The 18048-nt window shown below is 44.0% G+C and overlaps 1 protein-coding gene and 1 long non-coding RNA gene across 27 annotated transcripts in view; one reads left to right on the forward strand and one right to left on the reverse strand.

The window, feature by feature from the left end:
* Osbpl1a (oxysterol binding protein-like 1A) overlaps positions 1-18048 on the reverse strand; it is a 187974-nt gene that overhangs the window by 38654 nt on the left and 131272 nt on the right. Inside the window, exon 1 of one of the 26 annotated variants that reach the window (XM_030250569.1) lies at positions 8110-8159. The exons of the other annotated variants lie outside the window; for them this stretch is intronic. The gene's annotated coding sequence lies outside the window, so the exon portion shown is untranslated. Of the gene's footprint in view, positions 1-8109; positions 8160-18048 lie in introns of those variants that run through there. 26 annotated transcript variants of the gene reach the window in all.
* On the forward strand, positions 10548-16514 carry Gm36439. Its single transcript, XR_001782427.2, has 3 exons — positions 10548-10751; positions 13431-13547; positions 16232-16514. It is a non-coding gene; the product is annotated as a predicted gene, 36439 (long non-coding RNA).

The following is an 18048-nucleotide window of genomic DNA, read 5'->3' on the forward strand; positions in this document are numbered from 1 at the left end:
TCTCTAGTTGCATATGTAGCAGAGGATGGCCTAGCCAGCTATCAATGGGAGGAGAGGCCCTTGGTATTTCAAAGATCATATGCCCCAGTACAGGGGAATGCCAGGGCCAGGAAGTGGGAGTGAGTGGGTTGGGGAGCAGGGCGGCGGGGGGAGTAGCGGGTAGGATATAGGGGTCTTTGGGGATAGCATTTGAAATGTAAATGAAGAAAATATCTAATTAAAAAATGCAGTGTATTTCACAGTAAGAACACCAACTTAGCTATGAGCTCCAAGTGAAGTTGAGCTGTGAGGAAGCAGGGTGCCCAGTGGAGAGCCTTGCTGCTGCCTCCCTGCCTACACTAGTGAAGATGTAAGCTGCACAGTCCCTCTGCTCAGCCACACGAGCCACTCGACCACAGAAGCAGCATCCTGGATGGACTGGCTCCCAGTGGTTATCTCTTAAGATGGTGGAGAAAGAGAAAAACATTTCTCAAGTGCCCAGTGGATGAGGACAGATGCCAGCTCACAGGTCACAGCCTACGCCATCCAGGCAGGGCAGTGCACAGGGGAGGGGAGATTTAAATAAGGATATGGTGGATTACGGTCCATTGATTTGCATCATGCGCTTCTGTATATTAAGATTTCCATCAGTAGTATGTTACTGGATGGCAGTGTTAGCTCAAAGCAGGAGTCAGAATGGCTCAGCAGGGAGTACAGAGTGGCCATTCTTTTCCCCTGGAGTTCATCTGAGGGTCATTATCTTGCAGGCTAAGAAAAAAAAAAAAAAAAAAAAACAATCCACTGTACCAGGGGCTGACAGTGTTCTGCCTGGCTCAGTTTTAGACCACACAGAGGACATCATGGCTGTCTACACAACAAACTACTATCTGGGTTTTGAATGAGAAACCTCCTTAGTTTGTTTTAACTGTGTGATGGTGCTGTCTCTGCTTGTCCCACCATGATGCCCTGTTCCACACTCTGGCAGACAGACTCTAAATGAGCAGAACCAAATGAGTTTATGAATTCTGACTAAAGAATGCTGAGCCCCAAAAATTTCCTCCTGAGAAAAACTGTAAGCCGTCTCCTACTTCCTGCCTCCAAGCTTTGAGCCACCCTTGGACAACTGAAACCTTAAGAGAATTTCACAAGTCAGGACTCAGAAATTCACATTACCCAAAGATTCATCCATCTGCAGACACTCTGCCCTCCTGTTTGTGTCCCATGGATTACCACACTAAGCACACAGCGCCACTTGCTCAGGAGACTCTTGGCAAAGATGATAAAGATATTGATAAAACAGGACAGGCTAAACTAAGCTTCAATTAGAACAAGGGGCATGGGGCATATCATCTGTTCAAATGCATTTCCTAATTCCCCGGGGCCATTGTGAATACACCTATGTCACGAGTATGGCCATGCAAATGCTGAAATCTCAGCACACCTGGGTAAGAGTCTTTTTCAGTGGAGAGTATGAATGCACATCTGGGACAGAACCTGTTATACGGACAGAACCTGTTATACAGCACTCTTGCTACTACCTCACCCAGAGCCTTAGCAACCCTCCCCCCATTCAAAAGCATGCCACTTGGACAATTAACTCAGCGTACTTGGCAGTTAGATATGTCAAATACTTGGCTCACTAGCTACTTGAGAGGTGATTCTATTTTAATGTATGATTTGTAAATTAAAATATCCCCAAACTATATTATCATTATAATGAGTATATATATATAAAACAGCTATCTCTCAGTACTGTCAAAGACATGATAAAAACCTGATGGGCCCTGGGTATGGGTAGGTGTAGGGGCTAAATCATTTAACACACAAAATTTGGCAAACTCATTCTTGTATTTTTGGGAATTAGAATTCTGTATCAAACCTGAAGCATATACAGTCTTCAAGAAATTACCAAGGGGCTGCCCTGTCTACCTATGCCCATGTCTTGGGAAATCAGACACTTCATACTAGACCCAGAAGCTGGTCTGGCCTCTTATATGGCTGCCCCATAGAAAGGGATGGGACCCAGTAGCTATTCCTGCCTGCCCAGATTTGTACCACCTCGCAGAACAAGATCACCTCAGCTACCACACCCACAAATAAGCACTAGTTGTTTCCATAGTTAAACTACATGCAGTACCGACCACTGGTATCAAGCCAAGCCAGGGATAGAGTCTGATCCATACAAAGATGAAGGCAAAGCTAGACAGTGGTACAGGATATTAAACTGAGAAGACATGAACACCCATCACAGAAGAAATCCCAGGAAAGAAAGACTAGAGACAATTAAGGGTTGATCCTGTGTAGTGTCTATGGATGTGGCAGGTGTTCTATTCCCAGGGAAGAACCTGGAGTAGTTTTGCACCCTCAGCCCAGCTTAGGAGAGGAGGACGGTATCCCAAGCATGCTACCATCCAGGCCCTCAGAGTGCTACAATTATGAAGAAAGGAAAGTAACACAAACAAACAAGCAAAGTGACTGACTTGGTTCCTGTTGTCTTCTCCCCAAACTGCCAATCCTAGAATAATGGTACCAGACGACAAAGATCCTGATGAAATCCAAGACTAAGAATTCAAGAAATGAATTAGAATACATAATTTTCAAAAATAAAAAATATTGTTTAAAAAAAGCCACAGTAACGAAATCACACGGTATTGTTATAAAAGCAGACAGGAGCATCAATGGAAGAGAAGGTGGGGATAGATCTAAACCACACTCACCTGACGACAGAAATACCAAAACCTTTTAGAAAATGGTGCCAGAAAAGCTGCGAGTTTACTCACAGAAACGAGATCATATGAAACTAGATCACAATGTCTTACTGGGCTGGCTGAAGAGTTAAATGATAAGCTAGAAACACCTGCAAAGAGCATTTTAGTTGGGGAATTGTGTAGCTCAGGCTGACCTGTGGGCATGTCTATAGGGTGGTTGTCTTCACTGTTAACTGGGGCACGATGACCTAACCTGCTGGGGGTGGTGGAATTTCATTCATGGGCTGGGCTCTGGACCAATGCTCAGAACTGCAGGGCCATGTCTCCAGCCCCCACTGGATGGGGGTTGTTTGTTCATTTGTTTTCCCTTCTATTTTCTTTCTTTTGTTGTTCTTTTTTCTAGTGAATTCTTTTTCACTCAGTATGTTCTGATCATGTTTTTCATTTCCTCTAACTCCTTCCAGATCCTCCCCCTTCACAACACCACACTCTTTCTCTCTCTAAAAAAATAAACAAAATACAGAAACAAAAACTCCAAGATACAATACAAAAACAAAAACTCTCTCTGTCTCACACACACACATACACACACACACACACACACACACACACACACACACACACCATAAAAACACAAAATTACAAGCCAAAGTATTTAAGTAAAAGACTAGTAAGACAAATAAATGCCCACACAAAGCAACATGAAACAAAAAGTCCACAAAGATACCATGGGCACTGGGTCTAACCTGGAGTGTGGTTAATATACCCAGCAAGACTCTATCAAAGAACACAGATGTTTCCTTTTCAAGCAGGTATCAACTGTAGGTAGCATCTTGGTTGTGGGTAAGGAGCCCATATCTACTTCCCCTTCTCAGTGATGGTACCCCACTGAACAGGAACTGTTTTGTGCAAGCTGAGCAGAAACTGACTGTACAAGCTTCCATAGTCTTTGTGAGTTCATTTTGCATGCGCCTGCTGTGTCTAGGGACAGTTTCCTTGGACTCATCCATCATGTCTATCTCTGACAATCTCTCTGCCTTGTCTTATTCATTGCTCCCTGAGCCAGAGGAGAAGGTTTGATGAAACACTGGAGTTTTGTTGTTGTTGTTTTTTTTTTTACTTGTATATTTATCTTCTTATAAGAATTTTTTATTTTTATTTTATTTTATTTTTGTTTTGTTTTGTTTTTTTGAGACAGGGTTTCTCTGTATAGCCCTGGCTGTCCTGGAACTCACTTTGTAGACCAGGCTAGCCTCGAACTCAGAAATCCACCTGCCTCTGCCTCCCGAGTACTGGGATTAAAGGAGTGCGCCACCACTCCTGGCTTATAAGAATTTTTAAATAAATGAAAGATATTATTTTTTTTGCTACACTTGCAGGTTTGAATTAGTTTACAAAAGTTCGTACACAGATAGTTTTGTTGTTTTTTAAAGAGCTTTTGTATTTTATATCATAGTAAAGGTTTCTCCCACCCAAGCTGGAGCTTTTAAAATTATGTCCTAATTTTAGTTCCCATACTGCATAATGTCTCAAGGCCACATCTCCACAGAAAGCAGTGAGGCCTTGCAGAAGGCTGTCCTTGTCCAGTCTTTGAGACCTCCAAGATCCTCAGGTCCCCAGTTCCTTTCTGCCACCTTCAGAAAGCTCAACAGCATGTATATAATTTAGTTTCTATATCATTTTAAAATACCATTGATCATGAAGTCCCCACCTCAGAGAATACAGAAGAGCTCCAAGTTGTTTTCAGTAAGCAGAGCTTTCACAGATGCTGTAACGAGAATATCCTGAGCAAACTTCAAATGAGCTTTAAGGATGGAGTGGGAATCTGCATGCTAATGGCTCTACCCACAGTAAACTGTCAATCACTCAACAGGAGCCTCACCACTGAATCTTCACAACAGTCCTGTCCTCTGAGCTCTCTCAGAAAATATTGTGTTCATAGTCACAACTGCAGTTAAGCAGTAGAAATGGGATTATTACAGAGTCGGAACTCCCAGCATTTAAAGTTCTGGCTTCCATTAAGGACTGTGAAACCTGAACTAGTAACCATATATTCTATGGTTAGTGTTTCTACTTAGGAAATAGAGTTACAATGTTTCTTCCAGATCTTCCTGTGAGGATAATGTATACAAGCAGTACGTACAGAGCAGTTTTTTTTATATTATTTATTATGCTCTGTAAACTCCATTTAATAGTTAATAAAATGAGCATTTAAAAATGAATATTGTACACCTAGGTCCTAGTTGGATTTTTGTCAACTTGATATACCAGGTGAGAAATTACCCCCAACAGAAGGTCAGTGGGCAAGCCTGTGAAATAGTTTTGTGGTTAATGATTGATGTGTGTGTGTGTGGGGGGGGGGGGACACCAGTAACACACAGGTGTGGGTGATGCCACACCTGGGCAGGTGACTCTAGAGGTATACAGTAGGAAGCTGAGCAACTCACGAGAAGCAAGCTAGTAATTAGTGTTCCTCCATGGCTTCTGCGTCAGTTCTTTCCTCTAGGTTCATGCCCCAACTTCCATCAGTGATAGACTGTGATCTGAGAATTGTTAAATGAAATACATCCCCCTCCCCCAAGTTGCTTTTGGTAATGTGTTTATCCCAGCAACAGAAACTCTAAGACCACATAAGTAAGGGTAGGGACTGTCAATCAAATGCTTGCTATAATAATACAGGCACAAATGTCATGAATTGTCAAATGATCTTTTAAATATGTGTGGTCACAAGGGCTGATGAGATGACTGGACAGGTAAAGATACTTGCTCATAAGCCTGTCAACCTAAACTGGGTCCTCTAGGGACTCCTATGGTAAGAGGAGAGAACAGATTCATATTACCCTCTGACCTCCACACACATACTACAGCACACATTCATCCATGCACACATGCATGCGTGCACACACACACACACACACACACACACACACACACAGTAATAAAAACGTGGTCAAATACATGCTTAAGTACAACACTTGGTTAGAGACATAAAGCATTTTCCCAGGGCCATATGTGTAAAAGAACTGTCAACATAAAGCAGACACTAATGGCATTACTTCATGAAAATCATCTCATTTTGTAGCCTGAGGTATTGAACTGGCTGGACAACTTAACAATTTCAGTTTTGGATGATGATGTAGCAAAGTAGTTATTTGCTGAATAATCTCCAGTCAAATCAAAGCTCTCTTTGATGTTACTTTTTATGACTGAGCACATGGGTCCCATGCTGCCATGGCCACTGAGAGAGCTTCGTACAACGAAAACAGGTATCCTGGTCAGTGAGTCTCACCTAGGGTCTCAAGTCAGCACAGCCCAGAAGATTTATAAACAACAGTACAACCCTCCTTGATAACTACTGGCTAGGGCCTGAGGATGTCAAAAATTCCTTAAACCAAGACTATGGTTAGGGGTCCATAATGCAAGGAGGTAGTACTTGAAGTCTCTCTCCTTCCTGTCATTCAATAATCTGCTGGCTATAGTGAGGTGGATAAGAACAGAACTCAAAGGCTCATGTATTTGAATGCTTGGTCCTAGTTGGTGAAACTGTACAAATGTATAGAGCAGGTGAGTCACTGGGGTAAGCTTCAAGGTTTTCAGAGGACCATGCCATTTCTAGTGTGCTCTCTGACTCCTCCTGTTTGCAGCTGGAGATGTGGGCTCTCAGATGTTCTTGCTACCATGCCTTCATTCTGCCATTATGGACTCTAACCCTCTGGAACTATAAGCCCAATTAAGTGCTTCCTTTTTTTAGGTTGTCTTGGGCATGGTGCTTTATCATAGCAACAGATAAATAACTAATACACTGGAGTTCTTCACCATATAACTGGAGCCAAAATTCCAGGCCAGTTTTGTCCAAGTAGTGTTATCCATTTAATTGACATGATTGCATAGAACAAACACACTTGTAGATGTCACACTTAACTTGAATGTGCTTTAAGCGTTCCATGGCCATTATCACATAAAACTAACTCTTGTCTAGACCTCAGGTTATTTCTGCTCACCAAGAACATCTCTGGGAGATGTGCAGCATGGCTCCTCCATCTAAGCTCCTCTTCTGTAGCTGCAGAAATGGTGTTGAGCTTAGCCACACTGTCAGCAGCGGGATTTTAGAAGTAGCTCTGGTGCCCTACCTCAGAACAATGAGGTCAGCTGGCCCCACACTCCACTCACTTCTCACAACTCTGTACTTCACCTTTACACAACCCTGCCAAGCACTACACTGTGGTCCTCCTGGGGTTGGACAGCAGGTTTCCTCTGCTGCCTATGCTACCAAGGCTTTGGAATACAACAGGTACTCAGTGTTTCAAAATGCACAGACCTACTGTGTGTAAGTTAAAAATGGATCCTGTGAGAGAAACTGGGAAAATATGGTATGTGCACTTAAGAACACATTTGCCCTGGCCCTGTCTTGAAGAGGACTCTGAAAACCAGCTTCTTCAACAAACTTCTTGCTTCCTTTAAACAAGTGATTACTTCATGTTATTAACCATTCTGTATGAACTAACAAGAGAAATGAGATGCCAATACACCTGGGCCGGAACCTAGGGTAAGCATGTGGGCCAGGGCGCTCATCATGTGCTGTGTACTAATGTACACACTTGTCAACAATTGGCACTTATGCTTTCTCCACTGTTGAAATTCTTCCTTTCTTTCTCATATCCCAATTTAAATAAAACCTAAATGAAACACTGCTTGTATCATTAATTTCTGTTTCCTACTGACCTGACTGAATTAGGCTTCCAAATTAGAAAGTCATTAGAGATGAATTTATAAATATAAATTTATAAAATTGAAATTTAAAAACTGATAGTATAGAATAAATTATAATATCAATAAAGTCTTAATTCATTTATACATCAAAAACAATGTAAAAATGGCTCATTTTGGGATAAAGTTCACAAATGTATTCTTTAAAAAGAATGCTATAAGGGAAATGATATTTGGGTAAGCTTTCTAAGCTGATCATTAGGTAAATGTTCCTTGAGAAGTACCCAAAACCACAGCTGGAAATTCTTGCTCTATTTTCTCTTTATCCTGACTAAGACTTAAGGGATCATACAGAATGCACCCCATTCCCTCCAACTGAAAGGATAACAGCTCCAGCAGACAAGTACACAAAGGGGGTTAGACAGGTGACTTGTTTGTCAAAATGCTTGCAGCGTAAGTAAACATGGGGACTCAAGTTCATGTTCTCCTCACTCTTGTTGAAGCTGGTTGCAGTGACATATAGCCAACTCCAGTGCTGGAGGCAGCAGAAGGCGGGAAGGTGGAGATGGGCAGGTCCCAGGCACTCCCTGGCTAGCCAGTTTAGCTGGAACAGTGAGATCCAGGTTTAGAGAGAGAGAGATTGTCTCGCAAAAAGTACGATGGGGGGGGGGGGGGAGGGGGGCTTAGGTGATGGTTGAGTCAGCAAAGCACTTACCAGACAAGCAGCAGGGCTGAGATGCCTAGCTGGCCACACATATCTGTAACCTCAGCTTTGGTGGGGAAAAGGAAACAGAGACAGGTAAATCCTGAGAGCTCATTGGCCAGCCAGCCCCAGCCAAGCTGATAAGTTCCAGGGTCAGTGACAGATCATATCCCAAAAGATCGGATGGAAAACAATAGAGGAAAACACCCCACACATGCATCGCTCACCACACCAACATATATACAACACACAAGCACACACACATCACCATTAGTGGGGAGTGACAGAAAAACTGGTGTCACACTTTCATGCCTGGGCTCCACAAGCGCCCAACACTCTCCTCCCCTCCTCTCCTTCTCACCCCAGTTTTTTTACTTTTGGAAATACAATGACTCTGCTGTATAGCTACTCGGTTACATTAAACTTTCCCTCCCTCCAGTTTTAAGTTCTGATGAACCTTCAGTTGCCATCAGGATTGCAGGATACGTAGGTGCATGGTGTGAAGATAAAGATAAACTTTACAAAGCCAGGGTTTCTATCAGGTAGGGCTCTAGGATAAGCAAACCAGTGCACAGGACATTTACAACATGCATTTCTTCTGCCGTCAGTAAGAACAGAAGCCCATATCTGTGCACTGTGAGGAGCTCTGGGCCACAGTGCAGGATTCCTGAGGCCATTTCCATTTTCATCCAGAGACACTGGTGATTTAACTGGAGAAAATGCTGTCGGTGATGAGGAAGAACTCAAGGGCAGGTTCTGAGTGTATCTGAGTGCCTGAGAAGGACCCATGAAAGAATAATTAAAGAGAAAACTTAAAATGGGCTCATTAAAACTTATAATGTATGCTTTAAAAAGCTTAAGAACGTGTGTTTATTATTAAGGAGACAAAAGGTCAGGTTACAAAGTAAAACAGTTATATTAGTTATATTAATGTCTGGATTAGAAGTCACAATATATAGACTCGATGATACAAATATACAGACACAATTTAAAATAAATAAACCCACAAAAAAACTTCACAAAACAAGACATGTAGCATAAACACTGGACAGTGGTTAGTGTCACTGAAGAAAAGCTACCAAAACCAGAGAGGCACTGACGCACAGGCATGAACACCAGATAGAGGTGAGGGTGAAGGCAGCATGCACGCCCACAGGAGGAACATGGCATACCTGTGGGAAGCAGCCAAATGTGCATGTCTCCTATGACCTGATAAATCTATCCCTGAAAGTGTCAAGAACAAAAACCACACCATAAAAGGATGCCTGTAAGAGCAATTACACAGTAACCTTATTTCCAACTTCAAACTGGAAACAATCTAACTCCACCATGGAAGAAGCAACAGGCATGTTCCAAACATGGCACATCACTCACCAGTATAAAGGACAGATGCTGATAATCAGATGGACGGAGATGCCTCTTAAAACAGCACAGCAGGTGATCAAAACAAAACTTACAGCATGCACTATGATTCCATTTGTAATCCCATTAGATAGTAACAGAAAAAAGAACAGCAGTTGTCTATGGAAGGTGTGGAGGTCTGAATGAAAATGGCTCCCATAGGCCCACAGGAGGTGTGGCCTTGTTGGAGTAGGCGGGTCTTTTGTCTGAGAAAGTGTGTTACTTAGGGTGACGTTTGTGGTCTCAGATGCTTCAGCCAGGCTTAGTGTTTTACTCAGTTCCTGCTGCTTTTGGACCCAGATGTAGAACTCTCAGCTCCTTCTCTAGCATCATGACTGCTTGCATGCTGCCATGCTTCCTGCCATGACGACAATGGACTAAACCTCTGAATAAGCCAGCCCCCAGTTAAATGTTTTCCTTTATAAAAGCTGCCATGATCCTGGAGTCTCTTCACAGCAATAGATCTCTAAGACAGGGACTGAGTGAAAGGCAGTTGTGGAATGGTGAGCAGTGAGGACGTGTTCTACATCTTGATTGGCATGTTAGGTATATGTGAATGTGCATTTGCCCAAAATCTCCAACACACACCCTTTATTATTTTTGTTTTACAATGGTTTGGTAGTCTGTTTTATGTTGCTAAGAACACAAGACTAAACAAGTAATAACGACCTTTGGTTCACAGTTTGGAGGCTAAGCAAGGCAAGAGGCTGACAGATGAGGAAAGGCTAGCTACTCGATGTAATATGGCAAAGGGTACCAATTGTGTAAGAGTTCTCTGAAACCTTATCAGACAAGCTTCTGTTTGTATTATGTGGCAGTAAATATGAAGGCCCACAACTGATCAAGGTTGTGGACAAGGTTGTGAGAAATCACGGACATACACGCAGGAACTCACCACACACAGACAGACACACTCAATCTCAGGGCTATCCTAGAATGGGGGCAGGAAGATCTTAAGAGCCAGAGGCAGTGGATATTTTCCACACACAGGGAAACTACACATATGACTTCACAGCACATACATGCTCAAGCTAGGCAAAACCTCAGAGTGGAAAGAGAAGGTGGGCAAGATGTCCCATCCATAGATCCATAGCTGAAGAACTATTAGTAATGAGAGAGAGGGAAAGGTAGTTTTCTCTAAGGGCGTGGCCTCTGGTAGGTCAACCACACTCCAGCGACTGTCACACACTCAGCAGTACACTGGCAGCCCATCCTGAACCTACAGGTTACAAACCATGACGACACAGGGTCGGGTGAGTATGGAGGAGGGGCTGGAAGGAGAGAGAGGTGAATGTGATCAAAGTACAGGCTTTAAATCTGAGTTTCACTGGGCATGCAAAGCAAAACTAGAACCTTCATGATAATCTCTGCGTATCCACTGGGGTTTGTGGCCTTTTTGGTCTCAGGATAAATTTAAATCTTACAAGTTCCTGTGGCTCCAGGGAATTGACTTTCTTTTGCTGTAGGCTATATAATTAACAAATCAAAAAATTAAAATGGATGCCTTTTTCATTTAGCAAGTTAATGATTTTATAAGCATAAAATCAGTACTATTTAGAGCACACTCTCAGTAAAACAAAACAAAACAAAAACAAAAACAAAACAAAACAAAAACAAAAACAAAAACCAGAGAACAGCATCTTTCTCTGGCAAAGTCTTTAACACAGAGATTAACAAGACAACTAGACCTCAGAAAGGTTTCTGTACTACATTCTAGGGCCTCACACATTATACAGTCTTCAGAAACTCTTCAACACACATATGGGTAAGTGTGTGCAAAGGCCAATGTCTTTGTAGAGCTATAAAAGCTGTGGATGCTTGAAACAAGCCCAGGAGGTCCAAAGACCCCACTTTCCCAAACCACTTTGGTGAAGCTGGAGAGATTGCTCAGGGGTGAGAGAACTGGCGAGCAAGCGTGGGTCCTGTAAGGCCCGAGGCAGTAAACAGCAACCCCAATGCCCCTGTGGCAGTATGAGAGCAGAAACGGAGAATCATTTGGAGCTCACAGGCTGAGGTAGGCCAGGCTTACGCAGCAACAAACAAGAGACCCTGCCTCAAACGAGGTAGAAAGTAAAAATATATACTTGGGGTTGTCATGTGACCTCCACACAGGAGCCATGCACTCTTTACCTACACTCAAACACTATGAACAAAAATAAAGAGTAAAGTCGCCGAAGCAGACACCTTTGCTAGGCAGGCATTCCCCCTTCCTGGGATGTCCTTCTCTCATGTGTGTAAGTGTTTGGCCTGCATGTGTGCTGTGTGCATGCACTGCACTCAGAGGCTAGAGAGGCACTGGATCCTCTAGATCTGGTGTGAGTCACCTTGCAGGTACTGAAATTGAACCTGGGTCCTCTGGGAAAGCTGCCAGTACTCTTACCCCCAAGCCATCTCTTCAGGCCCTCATGGGATATTTATTAAAAACTTTCTATCATCCTGAGTGAGGTAACCCAGACCCAAAACAACATGCATGGTATGCACTCACTTATAAGTGGAAATTGGCCACAAAATACAAGATACCCACACTACAATCCATAGACTCAAAGAGTGCAAATAACAAGAAGGGCCCAAAAGAGAATACTTCAATCTTTCTCAGAAGGGGAAATAAGATACCAGAGGTAGATGGACTGGGTGAGAGAGAGGATAGGGCGGGAAACAGGACAGTGTGGATAGGATCAGGAGTAGGAAAAGCAGGGGAGAAAGAACAGAAATTGTCGGTGGGCGGAGGTGGGGGGGGTGGGGGGGAAGCAGGCGGAGCATCTTCAGAATGAGCCGGAGACCTGGGACAGGGGTGGGGGCCTCCAGGGAGTCAATGGAGGGAGTGACTCTAGCTGAGACTCCCAGCAGTGGGGGATATGGAGCTGGAAATGGTCACCTCCTGTCCCCAGGCAGGACTGCCAGTGGAGGGATAAACAGCAACCCACCCACAAAACCTTTGACCCAAAATGTATAAGATGTGCGGGGACAAAGATGGAGCAGAGACAGAGGGAATGACCAACCAATGACTGGCTGAAATTGAGACCCATCCCATGAACAAGAATCAATCCCTGCCACTATTAATGATACTCTGCTATGCTTGCAGACAGTTTCCTAGTATAACTGTCCTCTGAAAGGCAATGGAAACAGGTGCAGAGACCCACCCACAGCCAAACATTAGATGGAGCTTGGGAGTTTTGTGGAAGAGTCAGGGGAAGGACTGAGGGACCAAAGAGGACAGAGTCTCCACAGCAAGACCAACAGAATAAACTAACCTGGACCCTCTGGGACTCCCAGAGACTGAACCACCAACCAAAGAGCAAGCATGGGCTGGACCTACCCCTCCCACCCCACACCAAGATGTGCAGCTTGGTCTTCATGTGGGTCCCCCAAAACTGGAGTGGGAGCTGTCCCTGGAATCTGTGAAATCTGTTCTCCTAACTGGGCTGCCTTGTGCCTCAGTGGAAGAGGATGTACCTAGTCCTACAGAGACTTGATGTGCCAGGATAGAGTAATACCAGGTTCCCCTTCTCAGAAGGGGATGGGGGGGGGGACGGGGGGGGTGAAGGGAGGACCTGTGTGAGGGGGTCTGGGAGGAAGGGGACAGATAGTGAGAAGTAAAGTGAATAAATACATGAAAGGAAAAAAGAAAAAACTTTAGACATGGCAGAAACTTTGAAAAAAGGCAGAAAAGAAATCCATCTATGCAACAACAAATACTAATGAAATTCTGCCACAATTGGTTTTGAACATATACTAAGTTATATCAACAAAATATTAATAATATTTAAAATTAATATATTCCTGTGCAAGTGCTTACACAATCTAGAAGTGGGTACTGGATCCTGACATGGGTGTCAGGAAAAGAACTTAGAATCTCTGCAGGAGCACTGAGTGCTACACAGCTGAGCCATCTCTCCAGCCCCGCCATAAATGACTTCATTCATTTATTACAGTACCGAGGATGGGAGCTAGGGCTGTGGCCATGCTACGTATGTACTCCACTGATCTACTTACTCCATCATCGCAGTATTTAAATTCAAGAGTAAAAGCAACCTCCTCAAAGTTGACAGGTAAGGAAGATGCAATTTGACTAACATTTATGAAAACAATTCCCTCATATAACCATGGGAATATTTGCTCTCCAAAGCTCATGGCTTAATTCTAGTCTTTAAAATATTGTTAATTTGTAGTGTCAATTAAATTTTTGCTATAATGTGGAAACTTAAGGTACTTAAAAGCATCTTACATATAAAATATCTTCTAAGTTTATTCAAATAATCTCATTAAAGTATTCAAAATTTGCCAACTCAATTCCCTAAAAGCTAGCTCTCCCTGTCTTAGCAGAGCGGGTCTCAGGGCAGGCTTCTAAACATCATTACTGTATTCTCCTTTCTACATGACTGATACTGTCATGCACCATCTAGCGAGTTCCGGGGCTGAACTCACGGGTAGGAAGCACACATTGCTGTGCCTCCTAGTGTTCTCTGAACACTAGTACACACCAGCCTCTGAACACTAGTACACACCAGCCTCTGAACACTAGTACACACCAGCCTCTGAACACTAGTACACACCAGCCTCTGAACACTAGTACACACCAGCCTCTGAACACTAGTACACACCAGCCTCTGAACACTAGTACACACCAGCCTCTGAACACTAGTACACACCAGCCACGGAACACTAGTACACACCAGCCTCTGAACACTAGTACACACCAGCCTCTGAACACTAGTACACACCAGCCACGGAACACTAGTACACACCAGCCTCTGAACACTAGTACACGCCAGCCACGGAACTTATGGCTGAGTCAGACATAAAGGTGAACGGTTAGCCCAGCAGCTGGGATCTAACCTGATCTAAAATGTTGTAAACTAAAATTAGCCTCACATCTCAGATAAACTCCTAAGTCACTAGATTATGTCACTTTTTATAGTTAAGCAGCTTAAAATTTTCAAATAGCTAGTTTACTCTTTTAAGGTAATACTTTCATGTAATGACCTAATACTTGATTTTACTGTGTATTTTGATAATGTGAGGTTATTTTCAATTTCTAAAATGTGTGTGTGTGTGTGTGTGTGTATGAGGGAGAGAGAGAGAGGGAGAGAGGGGGAGAGGGAAAGGGAGAGGGAGGGGGAGGGGGAGGGGAGAGATGTGTAGCTGCTTTTAGAGGCCAGGAGATAACGCTGGCTCCCGTGCAGCCTGACTGATTGGCGAGCTGCCCAATGTGGGTGCTGGCCACCAACCTCTCTGGAAGAACAGAACAGAACAGTACATGCTCTTAATCTCTGAGCTGCTTCTCCAGCCCCTCACTTTGGGTCTTATAAATTATATGTGTAAGTCTGTCACTTACCAAACCTGTTTTCTGAAGTGAATGAGCTAGGGTCACTTTATTGATTTTAATACATTTAAATCACATATAAAATCGTATGCATCTATTTCTATAGTATCCTTCTAAAACTTAGAATCCATTACAATGAGTTACTTCTCTCATCCATGAGTTCACATAATTGCACTAATGGGAGAGGACGTAAGACTACCCCATCTTCAGGTCTGAATGACAGATGGGAGCGTCCATCTGAGCTAGTGTGCTGGTTCTGTGAGGAATAGTAGTTTGGGTACAGGATTACTTACGGTCGGTTTCCTTCAGACATGAGCACATGTAGGGAGGATGCCTTAGGAGGCAGGGAAAGTGTTGCTCTCTTTGCTTACCCATGTCTAAGCTTTCACACACTGAGCACTAGAGATGTGATCCACTAAAATGAGGAGAAAACTGAAGAGAGCATGACTTTGGGGCCAAAAGGAAGAAGCCTAAGGTCAGAGAAGGTGGGGATGTGCACAGATCCCAGCTTCCCAAAGCCTGCAGCATGGCTGCTCGGGTACAGCCCTTCCACACGCAGCTCTGCGGTTCCCAGACGAGTTGCGGCTGTGTTATTACTTGTCATTTTGTTGGTGTCAAAGGTGAAGCAGCTTTTCTTCAGTACCTGGAAATCTATGCTAAGAACCTGGTGTGCTCCAGGTGGAAGCTGGCTGCGGCACTGAGAGCTGTGGCAAGACCCAGAGAGCTTACTCTTGCAATGGAGGTCTGAGTGCTCAGTGGGAACAAACAGTTGATCCCTGAACACAGCTCTGGGATATGATGATTTCTCATAGACTGTGTCTTCCTAGAACACTGAAGACAGAGTGCAGATCTCTATTTGAGATAAGCAGGAATTATTTAACAGCAAGTTAACAGGGAAGCAGAGAGAAAGTCCTGCAAATGTGGCGCTGCTGCCCGAGGCTCTCAACTGTCAGTCTAACCCTAACCCACCTTCCTTTCTAGAATGAGCATAGTGACTCCTTTGTGTTTGGCTTTTGAACGAGTCCAACATCCTGTTCTAACTTCCTTAATGGTGTGCGATGCTTTTGACTGCTTCTCATCAGAGGGGCTGCTTCTAGGACATGAGGATCTGGCCCCTCCTGCTTGCTGAGCACAGCACCTATGGCAGGAACACCAGTTGTCTTCATTTACCTGTCTGACCACCACCCCTTGCTTAGAGCTTGCTTCTGCTTCTGAGAGGTGACAGGGCTGTAAACAAGTGGCCTTCTGAGAGTCTGCTCCTGCTGAGGCAGCTATGTTGATTACACTACAGAGGAGAACAGCTCAAAGTCTTGACTTTCACTAGTTCTAAGAAAAGTGTATTGTTACTGAACAACAACTATTTCCATTAAAATGCCATTATTTTAACCATTAACCATGCATATTTTGCAGAGCTCTGCTTCGGTGGAAAGCTGGCAGCCCTGGGCTCTCAGGAAGACGGCATGCTCTCTGAGGCTATCTGGAGGGTGTGCTTCTGTCACACTCTTGTTAAGAGAAGCAACTCTAGAACCGTGTTCCTTCCCCTTCTGCGGGCTTAGCGACTGTTTGGGGGAAATCATTACACGGAAGCAGGAAACAGAATCCAAAGCTGAGTTTCGGAATAGGACGCTTCTTTCTCTTACACATCTCCGTTATTCTCAGTAGCTATTAAAAAAGCCTAGCATTTTACAGTCACTTTTCGTTTGTGTTTGTGTCTATGGTATGTGTGCAGGTGGAGGCAGAGGAGGACATCCTGCTCCCCGGCCTTTGCCTCAGGCCTTTGAGATGGGGCCTCACTGAGCCCAGAGTTAGATTGGCAGCAAGAACATCCTAGCAATCCTCTCCTGGCCAACAAGCTTTCTGTGCCTCAATCGCCTTACCTATGAACCAGAAAAAAAAAAAAAAAAGAATCAAAAAGTAACAATACAGGTATTTTAGAGACACTTTACATTTCAGTGTAAGCATTAGCCATCACTACTGTGCACATACTATGAAGAGCCCTGGATCCACAGTGTGGAGTGAGACAGACCACCGCATCTTCAAACCCAAGCAGAGACAGGCCCCCACCCAATCTGCTGTGACCTGTACATTATTCGGCTGAGCTTGGAATAGAAACAGGTGAGACCTAGATGGGACAATGCCTGCCAAAGTCAGGAGCTATCTTACCTACAGGGTGGAAGTAGCACATTAAGCCAGGGACCCACTCTAGACGACATTAGAAAACTTGAAACACCAAAGCACAAAACTGAAATGATGCTGTAAGGAACCCATGGTCTTCAGGACCCCTGCTCCTGCACTGACTCCTACTCTGCTGAGAAATGTAACTGGCCCCGCGTGGCTGTGTTCTCCATGTGGTGCCTTGGCCCCAGGAAGCTACTGCACTGCACACCTTAGGTCTTTTCAGAGCTGGGTACACCCTGCCCTACACAAAGCACATCGCCTGCTTACACAGTGCTGCACTGCACATGGGAACAGCGCACTCTCAGCTCTGCCTACTTTCCATATCTACATTTGTCCTAGAGGGCAGCACTGGCTGCTTCCTCGTAGAGAAGTGTGCTACAGTACTGTGAGGAGGCACTGCCACACTCACACGTGTGCCTTGGAGTAACTGCTGTGGTGAAACAGTTCACTAGGAATTTCAAATGCGGACTTAAGACAAGCATGGATCCTATAGACACAGTGTTTTGAAAGGAGTAGTTTAGCAAATGACTGCCCCTCACCAAAGATCTTACAGGAACAGAGAAATAAAGTAACAAATAGTTAAATGACTTTTGAGGATTTTACAACAATGGCTTCTATATTTTACTAACCTTGCAAATCCCTTCTTTTTATCTGTAGCATTTTTTTTTCTGAGACAAAAAAAAATCCTTCCTGAGCTAAGAAGCAAAGAAAACAAACTGCAGAACTCTAGGTAGGTCCCCTGAGGCAGTTCTCCCCTGGAGGCAATATCTGGATTGGCACAATTCCAAAGAGCAAAGAACACTTGAATGTAATCCTAGAGACCAAATCCCATGGGTCAGCAGTCCGTAAGGAACCCAACCTATGACTTAACACAAAATGTACAGAGAATATCGATTAAGGCAGGCCACTAGAAGACCATGTTACACCAAAAGGTATCTCCTGGTGTTCAAAACCATGTGCTTATGAGTGTGGGTGGAGCGGGTGCAGGAGGACCTCAGGTAAATACACAAAACAGTAAGCAAAGCCAGAGAGAGGCCCGGCAAGTGCAG

The sequence above is a fragment of the Mus musculus genome, chromosome 18 (genome assembly GCF_000001635.26).
Source record: "Mus musculus strain C57BL/6J chromosome 18, GRCm38.p6 C57BL/6J".
In the NCBI taxonomy this organism is placed as follows: Eukaryota; Metazoa; Chordata; class Mammalia; order Rodentia; family Muridae; genus Mus; species Mus musculus.